The 15,767-nt window shown below is 40.6% G+C and overlaps 1 protein-coding gene across 14 annotated transcripts in view; it reads left to right on the top strand.

Moving 5' to 3' along the window:
• ARID1B (AT-rich interaction domain 1B) overlaps positions 1 to 15,767 on the top strand; it is a 491,955-nt gene that overhangs the window by 399,748 nt on the left and 76,440 nt on the right. The window lies entirely within an intron of this gene.

The raw sequence follows: 15,767 nt of genomic DNA, 5'->3' as shown, positions 1-15,767 counted from the left end.
GACTTTCTCATTCTCAGAGGCTAGTCATTGCCAGAGCCAGAAGAAAGAAGACTTTCTTTTCCTGAAGCCCGTGAACATGTAGATTGTCCCACATCTGTCCGCTTTGATCTTCAGCTCATTCGGGCATGTTGACCCCACATATTATTGCCTTGGTTGAGACCTTTGGCCTTCATTTGTTTAGCTCTGTCTACTTCTCTCCTTCTGTAGTGAAGCTACTTTTATTGGTGGTATTTTAATTCAGAATAGTGTGGACCAGGGTTTACACGCCTACTGCACCACCTGGTGCTGTGCCAAGGGACCTCCCACTGCCCGTGACTGGAGGCTCACCCATCCCGCCCGGGGAGCATGCCACTTTCAGTCTTCCTCCCCCATGCTCACCCAGAAGACAGAAGTGCTGGCTTGGTAGCTGCTATTTAAAGGTTCCCAACTCCTCATGTTTATAATTATTCCTGTATGAGTTGTACAGATGACGATTTGCTTCTCATTAGAATTATAAGATTTCAGTTATTTCATGTTTAATAACTCAGCACCTCGTTATTTAGAAAGTAATGCCAATAAAAAGATGGGTTAGCCCTAGCTACATATCATTTGTGTTGAAATGAATGTTTAGTAGGAATAAAATGAGATTTTTATTTTCTAATATCTCTACATATTTAACTCTTTTTATTATACTTTAATATATAGCTAGCACATTAATTCCTTTATTGAAATGCTACAAATATGTCTTAATAATGGGATAGTTAATGGCTTTCAAACTTCAGAGTATATGAGAATTACCTGGAGAACGGTTAAAAGAGATTTCTGGGCCACATCCCCAGATTTCTGACTCAGTACGGCTTGTGGTAGGCCGCTTAAAATCTGCATTTTGGACAAGTTCCCAGCTATTGCTGATCCTGCTGATCAGAGGACTATACTTTGAGAACCACTGCCTTATAAAGATTCTATAATATGTTCTTATAATTGTGTGGTCTGTACATCTTTTTCTCTAAACTTTCCACCGTAACCCCCTGTGAACCAGTCTGGTACCTTACATCCTTTTTCTGTATTAACTCGTTGGGCTTCTGGTCATCTGGAAGACAGTTCAAAGTTCATGGAGAGCATACTAGCACCATACAGGGAGGAATTCTCTCCAAACTCCTTGGGCTACATTGTGTTGCTGGGTCAGGGAAGTGGAAAAAATAAAGGATCAGAGTAATTGTCTTGCACTGAAAACCTGCTCAGGCCAGACCCAGAACTAAGATGAAGAAACTATTTGTCATTCCCTTAATCCTCACTATAACCCTGTAACACCATCCCCATCAGTAGAGTCCTGCTTCTTAGGCAAGCATTCAAGGGCAAGAGGTTCCTTATTTGGAAACCCTGCAATTCTAATCTTTATTGCTAAGAACCTTTAAAAGAGAGAAACCTCTCCTAGATCTTCCAGTAGCATGTCCCCCAACCTCTTCCAACTGATACATGTTTAAGAAATTTGAAAATGTAGAAAGCCAAATGTAAACGACAATGACATGATGAGGAAGCATAGCTAAATTAAACTTTTAACAGGGGTGCCTGGGTGGTGCAATCTGTTAAGCATCCAGTTCTTGGTTTTGGCTCAGGCCATGATCTCAGATTTTCTGAGATCAAGCCCCGTGTCAGGCTCCATGCTCAGCATGGAGTCTGCTTAGGTTCTCCCTCCCCATCCGCTGCCCCTTTCTTACTCTTTAAAATAAATAAATCTTTTTTAAAAACTTTCAAACAAATACATTGGTAAACAAAATCTAGAGTTTTCTTCTGGTGTCACTGTATAAAAACCATGATATAAATATGTGTGGGGTTTTTTCCCCCTCTAATTATCCTCATGGTAGGTAGTGTGGTTTTAGTAACTTGTAACGGATACATAACAATCTGGGTAGTTACAATGACCATTTCCTTCAGATAGCAAATACACATTTTATAATTTGCTTAATCTGAATTGATTTTTATGAACATGTTTCCCAAACTTTCTCTGAAAGGCTGCTAAAGATGTTATGTGGGTCCCTTTGTGTGCCTTTTGTTGGTTGGACAGCCCCCTAAGCAAGAAAACCTAGTATTTCCAAAGAGCTGGTAAACGATACTGTTGCACGTGCATGACTTAAATTTTCTCCAGAATTGGATAGCAAGGATTTTTTTTAATGGCTTTGTTATTTGTTAAAATCTAGAAAGAAATGTTAGTTCTTAATGATAGTTGATCAGGTGTTTCAGTGGCAAATGACACAATCATTACAATGCTTTGATAGAATATAACATTTTTCTTGTCTGATGATAAAACAGACATCATCATTGGGTGTATACCAACAGAATTTACAGTGCAAAGTAGATTTGAGAAAACACTTGCTGGAAAATTCCCCTGTGTTGTCTCCCATGTATTGAAAAATAATTTATACCTTTACATTTGATATATTCCCTCACCCCTCTTGAGGTAAGTGAGAAAGGAAGCAGAGAGGGGAAAAAGTATATTGGTGAGTTCATATTTTCTTCTTCTTCTTCTTCTTCTTCTTCTTTCTTCTTTCTTCCTCTTTCTTCCTCTTTCTTCTTCTTTCTTCTTTCTTCTTCTTTCTTCTTCTTTCTTCTTTCTTTTCTTCTTTCTTCTTCTTCTTTCTTCTTCTTTCTTCTTCTTTCTTTCTTCTTCTTTCTTTTTTAAAGATTTGATTTATTTATTCTTGAGAGACAGAGAGAGACCGAGAGAGGCAGAGACACAGGCAGAAGGAGGAGCAGGCTCCATGCTGGGAGCCCAACGTGGGACGTGATCCCAGGTTTCCAGGGTCAGGCTCTGGGCTGAAGGCAGACACTAAACCACTGAGCCACCCAGGCTGCCCCATATCTTCTTTAAAAAAAGTTTTTCTCAAAAAAAAATTAAAAATTAAAAAAAAAATTCTCTCAGAAACTGTGGACCTTGATAGATAAGAACATAGCCTCTATACTGCTAAGTACCAAAATAACCAAGTTGAGCAATTCTTTTTATGCTTAACTTCATTTTAACAAGTAAAATAGGAGAGTAAGTTTCCAGTTACACACATCTTCTTTAATGTATCTTCTTTAATGTATAGGTTTTCTTTAATAGCAGAAAATCTAGAAAGACACTTGTCTGGAGATAATTGCACAAAGAGATGCAACCTGCTTCTATTTGGAGGTGTGGTTTTCTGGATATTCCCCAGAGTCCTTAGGTAAGACAGCAGTACCAATAACTCTACCTTGAAGCCTGGCTCCCTGTAAACTCAGGAAGCTGAACTCTTGCCCTGCTTCTCACTTGGTTCTGGGATTCCTGTTCAGGAAGAATGTGTATTAATAAATTATATACTCTGTTAAGAATTTTTGCAAACATGAAGCTATCCTGGGATCTGAACCATACTGGAATTTGCAAGGCCATGTCTTCTTCCCAAAATTGGGTGCAGAGTCGGTATGCTGCCCAGATACTTGGTAGCCCAGCAGCGCCCTCTGACCTGGTAGTTCTGGGATCAAGTTTGTCTAAGGCCATCAATCACAAATCCATTTCCACACATCGTATGTAGGCAAACATAACTTTCTGCAGTTTTCTATTTTCTATCCATAAAAGGTATATATGCAAGTAAATGTGGATATGTCCATTGCCCCCAGGTACAAAAAGAAGCGAAACATTTAGATATTTATTGGCTCTTTACTCTCCTGTAGTGTCTCTAATACTTTCATCTGCTCTCCCATACAGCACCTCAGTTAGCATCTCCTGTTTACACTTCGTGTGGTGCTAAAACTTCCTACTAGCCGAATAAAGAAAAAGTTCAAATTCTTTGCTTCATTACTGAGATAAGTTTAAAAGAAGAAAGGTCAAAACTTCAGTTTAGTATTCTGTAACACCTTTGCCACTGGTTTTTATCGTAAATTTTCTTTCTGTAGTCCTCATATAACAACATGAAGAATTGCTATTAAAGCCCTTCACCAAAAAATCCAGCAGTATAAATTATGCGACCTAAGGCATTAGAGGAAGCATCCAGATAATGCTAAAATACTAAAATAAATGCTATGAGAAAATTCTAGCTAACAAGTTTAGGTTACTTTTATGCTTCTTGTATAATCTTCACCTTATATATCCTAAAATTGGAGAAGAGCAGTAGGAAATAGCTTCTTAATGTGTTGCCCTGTTTTCCACAAGGGCTTGGAGGGACTATCTACTCAGTCATCTGAGTAGATAAATAAGTATAATTATTAACATTAAAATGATTGCATTTTTAACCCCCGTAAAATGTTAAGCTTAATGAAACTAGCAAATGCCCTTCTAGTTATTGGATTAGCAATTAGGTGAAAACGTTTCAAGAAGGCTTATTTATTTGGACAGATGTAGAGAGGTCAGAATTAATTTTTTGAAAACCTTTTAATTGAATTCCCTTTTAATTTTCACAGTGGTGTCTAGTTAAATATTCATGGTAATGCTGGTGGTTTTCTGAAGGTCTGAACTAGATCTGGATTCTCAGAATCGACGTAGGTGATTTAACCCTTTTCATCTGGGGTGCCAGCAGGGACTTCCTAGTGTAATCCCATAGTATTTGAATAATTAGAAGGCAGTAATGAGGATTTAATTAGTCCTTGAGATATGCTGAAAGCAGAACCACGACGAACTTTCCCTTTTGGACATGGATTGCAAGCAGAGTTGACGCTTTTGCAGGACTGTGATGTGCTAGGAAATGTATTCTGTCGCTGGAGGCGGTTCTTTGGCACCATTCCGTGACCATCAGATCTGCATGGAAGGTATCCTGGGTGAAATCTTCCAGAATTACTGAATAGCACCCTCCCCCTCCCATGCGCCTTCATTCTTGTCCACCTACACGACAACCTTTTTTCTCTCTTCGTTTGCTGTTTAAACAGAGTTGTAGTCCAAGTGCATGGGCTTACTATACCTGATGCAGAATTGGCTTTCACTGTTCCCAGTGATAGCAGATGAGACAAGCTAGACAAGTGGTGGGTATACTCTGTAGTAAACAGGGACAATAGATGAGGAGAAAATCACAAAATTTTGCCTTTTTATACACCTGAGGTATCTGATCCAGCTAAACACCATTCCTGCCCTGTGTGTCTAAAGAGTCACAAAATTCCTATCTTTGGAATCTGATTTTCATAGTGATATTTATCAGTAACTCTGTGTTTATGAATATTAATAGTGCCATTATCCAGAAAAAGTGTGTAGCACAGAAGTGGGGTGGGACATTTAGATGTTCTTCTTGTGTGCCTACCTTAGAAAGGTCAATCAGAATTTATGTACTTCACCCATATGAGGTTTCACATGTACCTAATTTTGTGTAGATTGAATAGAATATACTATTCTTTATTTCTTCTTTATTAAAGAAGATAAAAATATTTTCTTTATTCTCCTATTTTTTTCTTCTGTCATTAATCCCAAATATTAACTGTCTTGGTATAATTTTATTCTCACTCCCTAGTGGTATATTTTACCTTCTCTAAAGTCCAAATAGAATTCCTCATCAAATTTCTAGGCACATTCTATTTGCTCAGGGCAAATCTTTCTCTTACTTTTTAATGCCAAGGGCAAGAAAAGAGATCTCTTAAAAATAAATCGAGTGTCTTACTATAAATTAGACTGAGCTCTTGAGGGCCAGAACTGAATCTTGTTTATACTCTGTATCCCTGTGTCTACAACAGAGCCTCATGTATAATAGATGTTCAACAAAGATTGAGCTGAACAGCAGAAAATAATTCAGCCTTCACATCAATTCAGAAGTTTCAGATTGTTTCAGAGCACAGAACAGCCAAAGAACAAAATATTCCTTGTTCTTAAATTAAGAAAGATTACCATATTAATTAATATTCTCACAATTTTACCATGATAGGTTATTTGCTGTGGTGTAGGGTGGGGTGTTTCCCTCTCTTAAAACATGGTGGGCATTTTGATCTTGCACCAGATGAAAGATACCATTTCTGCTCCCCATCCTTCCCAGACATATTTCTCTAACTATACAGACATGACGTCAGGCTAAGTTGAGTCCTCGCACCTGGAGCCTGGCAATAAATGAGTTGTCCAGAGGCCACCCCCCACCCTACCCTAACCAGGCTCCTTATTTCTTAGGAATATTTAGATGGAAATAAGTAAAAATTTTGAAAAAAATTTTTTAATACAGCTAGCTGGTTTCATGGCAATATTTACATCACAATTAGGGTTGAAATAATGTTTTTTAAGATCTTAATTGCTCTAACTTCTTAATTGCCAAGAACAGATTAACAAGTTATAGCTCAAAAATGGAGACCACCAAGATAATTGTTAAGAGTTGGAAGTAGCATTGAAGTTTTTTTTCTTCTGTTTTTGCAGACCACATAAACTATTTTGTTCCCCTTTCTTTTGAATTCTCAGTTTTAAGTATTACAAATCTGCACATTCTGAAATGTTTTCATAGGGTATGTTGGTTGTCAGAAAATATTCTTACTCGACCTTTCTAATTACTCTTGTATATAAAGGTGTTCTTACCATTTGTGAGCATGCCAAACATAGAACGGTGCTGCCTTTCAGCAGGACGCTATTATCAAAAAGAGAAAATTTATCACTTTCCAAATGTATTGCTGTGTAAGTCTAGCTATCAACCTGTTAAAGCATTAGTGAGCATCTGCCCCCACCCCCAGATGCAATTAATTCAGCCTCAGCTTTGAGGACCCCTTTTTTATAATCTGCTACAGATGAAAATAAAGTCAAATGGGAGGTTATATACAAGAGAGAGTATCCAGGAAGCTGTTTGTAATTTCCTCAGCCTGCAAGCTCTGCCTCTGGGCTGGATGGTAGACCCAGCCAAAGCTAGCCTAGTGAAGGAAATAACAGCATAGGACTTGTATCAAGGTTATTGTTCCATTCCTCTTAAGTCCGCTATCTAGAGATGTGTTCACCAAAAAGCTGGGGAAACAAATATCACATACAATAAAAGTCGATTATATTCACTGAGGAATCATCAGTCCAAATTTTAGAATATTTTAAAAGATGCATTGTTTTGTCACTCTTGCTATATGCAATAATTTCTTTGAATTGCCGATTAAAGCTTGCTTTTAATGGTTAGCCCTCACTTGTAATTGGCTCATTATTCTTCCCTGAAAGTACTTGAGAACATCTGGATTTTAGGTAAATTCCACATTGTGTGTTACATGCACTTATTTATAATAACGTTTTTCTCCTGTGCCTTATGGATCTGTCCCCCTGGTTTCCCAAGCCATAAAACTACAAGGCATCCTTGACTCTCCCATCTGCCCCACACTGGGACTCTACCCGCTGGACTCTACCCCCACAGTGTGTCCTATGCCTTCCTCTTCCTGCTCTCCTGGCACCACCCTACTCCAGGCCCCAGGAACATTCAGCAGCCTCCCAGCTACTCTTCCAGTCTCGGCTCTGTTCCCTTCAGTCCTCTTTCCATGCCGAATCTAGACTGGTCATTCCAGGAGGCTAGTTAGATTATGTGATTCCCTGCAGCCCAGGAGCTCCTCTTTGTCTTGGAGGAAGGCTGCACTGGGCTATTTGGTTCCGAGGCTCTTCCTTATCCCATGCCAGCCTCCCTTTCTGACCTTACCTCTCATCACCTTGCTGCCTCTCATCTCCAGTCAACCGAACCTCCTCTAGGATCTTTACATAAACTCTTCTTTCCATCATTTTTTGCCACCCACACCTCAACTCCAACCCCACCCTGATATGGAGCCTCCTTGCCCATCTTTCCTGATCCTTCAGGCCCTCTATAGCCTGGCACCTGGTAGGTCTTCGAGTCCATATTTGCTGCATGAACAAATGAAGGATTACCCTCCAGCCAGGCACCTGGCAGTGCACCTGGCAGTGCTCAGGACCCATTTCCGGGATTATTGGGAACAGAGCTCTGTGACTGTGAGGACCACATGGCCTTGTTCAGTCTCCTAATTGCAGTGTTCATGTAATACATGCTTTTTCTCATTTTAATCTTCAGGGAGTTTAGAACCAAAAACCTGGGTTTAGGTGCAGGCTTTATCACCAGCTAGTTTTGTGACCTTGGACAATTATATCTCCGCTTCCTCATAGGTAAAGTGAGGATCAGTGCCCTTTGGATTTGTTGCATGGATCAAATGCAACCTTGTGTCTGAAGGTTATAAGTTGGGAAGCCCAGGGCACCTAGGTGGCTCAGTTGGTTGAGGTCATAATCTCAGGGTCCTGAGATTGGGCTCTGCCGTGGGCATGGAGCCTGCTTAAGATTCTCTCTCTCCCTCTCCCTCTGTCCCTCTTTGCTTCTTCCAGCACATAGTAACACACATAAAATTGTCTTTGCTTTCTGCATCAAAACTGACTTTTGTAGCTAACACTCAAAAGATTTGTGTAAGGAAAGGCTGGATATTTTGCCCCCATCTACCATCTGGGCAATCAGTCTGATCCTTCCCCGGACCCTAATTTGCCCAGTGATAGATGTCAGTAGCTGAGAGGGTTCTGTGGGGGTGGATGGGGAGAACTTGGATGCTTAAGTCTGTGCCTCTGAATATAGGGCACCACAGTAGCAGGGAAGGAAGCAGGAGCAGCTCTGCCAGTTAACCTGATCGCACAGCTGGGAAAGCACCAGGGGGCCTGGGTTACAGCCTTGAACGGGTCATTAGTTTCTGTCTTCCCCAAAGCAGTTCATGTTGTGAAGAGAAGCAAGCAGGCAAATAAACACTGGAGATATTAAAATGTAACAAGAATATTCTTTAAAATCTATTTTTCTCCCCAAATGGGAATCTGACACCTATTTGTGATGAGAAATCACTCTGTCTGTCTTTATAGTCGGAGGACTCTGCTAAGGTGGTACAGCGTGTGACCATTATTTCACACATGTGGGGAAACATCTTTTATTGAACTGGCTTGAAGAAACAAGGCAGCTCTGTGAATTTTCAACAGATGTCAACGTGAAAACAAATTGTCCATGTGCCAGAGGAAAAACGTGCTTTGCTTTTTGGTGGCTCGTAGAACCTTGGGTGTTTTCCTGGTGTCCTGACAGTGCCGGAGCTTTCTGCCAGCTGAAGAGGCACCTCTAATGAAGAAATCACATTTTTGTGTAATTGTGTCTCTGTTCTCTTGCTCTCCTGCATTTGCCTGGGCACTCTTGCTCTTTCTTTACCGTTTTCTCTTTCGTGGGTAGGATGAACCGTGGTTTGGGCTTTATGTTTGACCCTGTGTTTCCTTTTTTTTTTTTTTTTAAGATTTTATTTATTCATGAGAGACACACACACAAAGAGAGAGAGAGAGAGACAAAGACACAGGCAGAGGGAGAAGCAGGCTCCATGCAGGGAGCCGGATGTGAGACTCGATCCTGGGACTCCAAGACCACGCCCTGGGCTGAAGGCAGGCACTAAACCACTGAGCCACTCAGGGATCCCCTGACTCTGTGTTTTCCAGCAGGATGTAAAGTCTCATACTTAATGCTATTGAATTTGTTGTGCTGCCTGAAGAGGGAAAGGATGTACATGTGGAGGTTTAGATCCATGTCAGAAAGCCTTCTGATTTAATATCCTGAAATTTCCCATTTTTGCCCTACTGTTTCCTTGACTTTGTTTCTAAATCAGTTTTGTACACCCTTCAACTTAGGTATGCATTTCCATGAGATGGCCCTTTACTCATCAGTAACTGTTCCAGAGCTAGGACAACCTGCCATTGCCTGTTTGGATCCATGAAGCTTCCCACTCTATTTTCCTCCCTATCGTCTCCCCCAGATATGCCTTCTGGCCACTTTACTTTTTATATTAAATATAATTTCATTCTATTTTTGAGAGTTTTTGAAGTCCTTCTAAAGATATCCCCGTCTTGTCCAATGAAGAGTTTTTCCTCATTCCTACTGCATAATAAATATCTTGCATTCATTTTGTCTCTTATATGGAAAATGCAATTTATTTATAATGGTTGTGTAAATCAGTTTAACTTTTTTTGATATACTAAGGTTTAGATAGTAACACTGGATCTTTCCTAAAAAAATTTCTTTTTTCCAAGTAAGAGAATTATGTAACATTTTTTCTAAAAGGAAAAGTATCCACTTAATAAACCACAAATAGTACAGTGCTGAAAAAAATATTTGAAAGGTCTGAAAAACTCATTTAATCTAATAATAATATAAAGAAACATTTTATAAATGCTAATTCTCTATTAGACCAATTTTCTAAGATAGCAATGAGGGGATTTTTTTTTTTAATTGAGAAAGGAAAAATGTGTCTCTTAGTCTCTAATATTGGTCTCTATTATAAAGACCAGGATCATTTTTCCTAGACTTAACATTACTTAACACTGCCATGTAATAAGAATAGATTGTTTGCCTTGGAATTTTCCATTGATACTAATATAAATATTTGTAGAAGAATGACTCTAAAGAAAACAATCCTTAATGTGGAGACTGAGTGATTCCAGGTAAGATTCTGACAATCCTCCCTTCCTTCCCATCTTTGGCTATTGATTGGATACATAGAATATAGCATTCAAAAAATTATCAAATTGGAATTAAATATCTAAACAAAATATGCCTTTAGAATAAATGTTAGGGTGAGTTATTAGCATGTTACTAGGTGATAGAAACAAGCCTGGCTAAGATCAGAGTTTTCTCATGTGAGCTCCAGGGCTCCATGGCAGGACCTGAGCCAAAGAGCAAGGGGGACTCCCTTCTGGCCCAAGGTCTTAGGTGCTCTTCCTTGTAAGTAAAAAGATCATTGTCTTCTTTAACCAACTCCCTTATCCCATATCCCCTGTGCAAAAACTAATGGGTTATTCATCCATTGCATAAATGTTTATTAAGCGAGGCACTGGTCATAGGTGCTTATAAACCAGAGGTCAACAAAAGTCAAGATTCCTGCCCTTTACCTTGAGAGTCAATTCAGGAATTCACTTGTCAGGAATCCTGGTATTTCTCTTTCTCTCTGTGTCTCTCTCTCGTTTCAGTGGGCAGACTCTGGGGAATCTGCCAAATCAGGAAGGATGTACGTGGAATCAATGCTGCTCAGAGCTCATCAGTACTGTAGATGCTGGTTGAGTGGCCTGAAACTGACAAGCTTCACTTTCCTGAGCCAAATAACATGGCCAGACAATTATTTCTGGAACTAGCGCTCTGGAAAAGGGCAGTGCTTTCTGGATAGTCAACTGGGTGAGGAAAGCTACCTATCAGCTATAACTGGCTCTGTTGGAGGAGGTGTAGAGCAAGGCAGGCCCAGCATGACAACACAGTGTGTGCTACCTGGGGAAGGGCATCAGGATGTTTGCCAGGAGGCTCACTGGGTATGACATTTGTCACCTCAGTGAATTCACCACAGTCCAAGGACTTGCGGCACTTTTTGGCTTCACTGTGATCTATGGTTTGTAGAGGAGCCTGGCAAAGGGAAGCTAGTTTGGAAACTTGGAGTCATTCAGACAGGAAATAAATGGTGGGTTGTCTTAAAAATAATATGAATAATAACAGCTATCACTTATTGAGCCTCTGCTCTGTGTGCCGGCACTGAGCTGCGTGTTGCTCGTAACATATTCTCATTTAATCTTAGGATGTAGGCTCACTTGTCATCCACATGTCGCAGAAAAGGAAACGGGCTTAACTGTTACCTAACCGGTCTAGAGTCCCCTAACTGTAAGTGTCAACGCCATAGTTTGATTTCGCGGTGACAGTGGAGATGGACAAAGTGGCTACATTTGGCAAGCATTGATAAAGGGGACAGAAACAACCATGCTTTCTACTTGTTGGGCTTTTAGCCATCAGCTGTTCCCTCCTTGAAAAACTGTCTTCCTTTCCCTGGAAACAGTTCTCCAAATACACTATGAATTGAGGAGCCAGCCCACCACATTTATTAAGGTCTTTTTGTAAAGTAAACGGGCTCTAAACGAACATGGTTTCTTATTCATTAAAAACCTGCATTTGGTTCCAGTTCTGTGCCCGGCCCCTTGTGTGGTTCCAAGGAGACAGATGCGGAGAGACTTTGCAAGCCACGGCACCCCGGTTTGGGGCAGAAACAGGCACACCAGCTGGTAATGGTGGTGGTGTGCTAACTGCTCTGCGCCCACTGACGTGCATGGTGCTTTCCGAGCTATGCAAGTGCCTGCTCTTGGGAAGGCCAAGGAGTGCCAAGGAGGGGGCAGGAAGGACGGGGGTCCATAAGTTACGTGGAGACAAAACGGCTTTGTGGGCACACAGAAAGCAGCATACTCAGTAGAGAACACAATCTAGGATTTTGTTTTCAAACTCTGCCTCCCATTCATGAGGCTTTGTTATTTGAAAAAAAAAATTTTTTTAAGATTTTATTTATTTATTCATGAGAGACACACAAGAGAGGCAGAGGCATAGGAAGAAGCAGGCTCCCTGTGGGGAGCCTGATGCAGAACTCAATCCCAGGACCCTCAGATCACGACCTGAGCCAAAGGCAGGCTCAATGGTTGAGCCACCTAGGGGCCCCTGAAAAAAATTTTTTTAATATCAGACTGCATTTCACACAATAAGGGTGGAAATTGTTTGGTGAGGCAGTATATACATGAAACTGCCTGTGAGTATATAAACATATGCTCACATACACACGTTGGATTGTGGTATAACATCTATTTCTTCAGTATGGATTGTGATTAAAAATGTTTTACTACTTTGTGAGCGTCCGTATCTTCATAGTTGTTTTACAGCTTAAATGAGCTAATGAAAAACAAGGCTATTAGCATGTATTGTATATTCTTTAAATGTCAACTATTATTGACAGTGAGTGGCACATTGTCTGGAACACGAGAGGTAGTCCATAAATATTTATTAAGTGAATGAACATGCCAAGACTTGCCAGTCTAAAGCAACCCAGTACCTACCAGTACCTAAGAGGAGAAAAGTGTCTGATTTTCTCCAACTGGGGACTACGTGATGGAGCTGGAGAAATGGGTCAGGCCAAATTTGGAAAGACCTGGACTAAGTTTGGACTTCATTCTGTGCAGCAATCAAGAGTTACGAGCTAGTCTAGTAAACACAATGGACCTGTCCCTAGAGAGATGAGGAAGGATAGGATTCAGAGTGGGATTCTGAGCATGCATGTGAGTAAAAGATCTCCCTCTGCTGAGACGAGGAAAATGCAGGAGGACAGGCAGGGACACAGGTGTCTCTGGGCAATGGGGCAGGATGTTAGGAGAGCAGTGTCGCCCTTGCTGCGTGCTGTTGCTTGTGGGCACTTAGGAGCCAGACAGGGGAGGACTTGGAGAAGGAAGCAAAATGTTTAACCAAGGAAAGAGCTGACCAGCTGAAGGTGCCCCCATACTTGTCAGATTCAGCCAAAAGCAGCAACCATAGCTTCTAAGGACATGTGTTGTGACCTCTGCTTTGCTGGTCACACGTATTTCTTAGTCAGCTGGTCGTCAGGTGGTCCTCGGTCTGAATTGGGTCCTCCTCTTCTACCCTCCTGGCACCTGAACTCCTGTTTTCTTCTGTTTGTATGCCAGGGCGTGTATTGCCTATCCCCCCGCCCCCGCATGTGGGCCCCATGAGGGTCCTGTGTCCCTGCTACCATATACCCCATGCCTCCCATGCTGCCTGGCACCTGGCTCAGTGGCTTCATAAGCTCCCTTGATCATCATTCCTTGCTGGTAGGTTTATTTGCTCCCCAACAAATCGTAAGTTCTTCAAGGACAAGGGTTGTACTGTGTCCTTTTTTCCAGTGTTCTCTCCTCCTCCCCACCTTCTGTGAGTGCCAGAGAAAATTGGAGCTCACTGGGAGAAGGCGAGTGTCAGACTGTCATGGTTGAGTTACCAGCATGATCACTGAGGTCATAGCTCACATGGTGAAGGAAGGGCTCATGGCCTCACTGCAAAAGCGATAGTCATGCCTTTGCCTCACATTTTCATGGTGGTTTTCAGTTTAGAAGAGCACTTCTGCATATGTTTTCCCTATTTGACTCTCAGAATGATCTTGTAAGCCAGGGCAGGAAGTGCTGTTACACGCACAAGAGAGCCCATCACATAGTGGGTCATAGAGGCAGCCCCTCACCCAGTCTCCTGACTCCAAACAGATGAAATGTGTTTCCTATTACACTGCATTACCTTTTCTCTGAGAGTATGGCTTTCTCTCTCGCTCTCGCTCGCTCTCTCTCTTTCTAAAGGGCAATTGATTTTTCAAATCAGAAATACACTTCTTTTCATTTGGAACATGATAGTACAAGTGTGTGTGAGTGTATACACATGTAATGAAGAACTCAAATAGTAAATTCATTTATGCAAACCTATGGATTTATGGTATGGATGAAATCTATGTTGTGTTTTCATACAGTTTCTGTGATTTTTCAGTAAGTACTTTGTATAATGTAAATAATTATCTCATTTAGTACTTTCCCCCCAAAGTTTGAATTTCCTCACATTACTTAATTTGAGGCATAGAATTCCATAATACATCCAGTAATAAAATATACCTTCATAATACTTAGGAAACAAATTTTATACTTTCTAAATTTTCCTTACTAGAAAGTTTGGTTTTCTAAATTCAGATGGCTTGTAACCAGCAGAACTTCACACCTTTTTTTAAAAGCAGCTTTATTCTCTCAGCTGTCAGTTTTTCTATTCACAAACTATGTCGCAAGCTGTCGTTTTATAATAACTTTCTAAAAGAAGCAAAATACAATCAAATAAATATGTCACCATAAATAGGTAGAAAATTCTTGGTTGAAATTTGATTTTTTGGAAACATTTTAACATTTCTTTCTTTCCAAATAAAGGTTAAAATCAAAACAAAGCAAGAAATACCCCAAATAAATATACATGGAAATTATAAGCTTGATTAGATTTTTTCCTAGGGAAAAAAGTGCTGAAGCCAGAATTGAGAACTAGAGCTGGAGGTGTCCCTGTGAATACTGTGCTTCCTCGTCCTTCCATTTGACAGGTGAAGCAACTGAAGCTGGAAGGGTGATGTTGGCTACCGTACTGTGCACAGCAGACACAGAGCCAGGACTAACTGCCGGGCTCCCTACTCTTGCTGCCACACATCTGCCTCTCGCTTTTCTTCTGTGAATGTATAATAATAGTACCAGCTAATAATTATCAAAAGCCCACTATTCCAGGCACCTGCTATAAGTTTTTTATGTGTATTATCTCATTTAATCCCCACAGCATCTCTGTGAAGTAAATGCCATTGTCCCTGTTTTACAGATGAGGGAACAAATAAGAGACATGCAGAGTTTCTATCTTTAGAGTGAAAAGTAGAAGTACTTCCTTTTATAGCTAACTTTTGTCTTCCAGTTTTTCATCCACTTGTTTAGACAATGGTAATATTCAATAATCTTTTGAAAATACAGTTCTATCCATAATGGAAGCCTTTTTTGGTTGGATTACAGCTGGCGCTCAATTGTGATTATATATCACAGATCACTTTACCTGCCTCCTCACTGGTGTTTGAGCTTTTAGCCTTCCTCTCTTGCAGTCCTTTCATCATGCTGCAGGTTATAACAGAATCAGCTTTTAGGAATGCAAGTCAGATTATATTGCTTTCCTGCTAAGACAGCCTGAGGTCTGTGCTACTGTTGATCTCAGGAAAGGACCACATTTCCCCCGGATTGCATATACCAGAGCTTCAGTGAGCTGTATCACTGTTTCCTAATAGGAGCTATATGCAAGATGAAATACTTTGTAGTCAGGACATAGAGTGGCTAACAGAAAGGTGGGCAAATGTTATCATTGATTCTAGAAAAGGAATTAAAAACAGCTACTAAACAAAGTGTTTAGTACACTGTACTCGTGATAAGAGAAATACAGAATCAAACACAAATTTTAAAATACCTCTGAAAGGATACATTAAAAACCATTGCACTTGGCCAGGGGAGCTCA

Source organism: Vulpes vulpes, chromosome 1 (genome assembly GCF_048418805.1).
Source record: "Vulpes vulpes isolate BD-2025 chromosome 1, VulVul3, whole genome shotgun sequence".
NCBI classification, from domain to species: domain Eukaryota; kingdom Metazoa; phylum Chordata; class Mammalia; order Carnivora; family Canidae; genus Vulpes; species Vulpes vulpes.
This window is presented reverse-complemented; position numbering and strand designations above follow the sequence as displayed.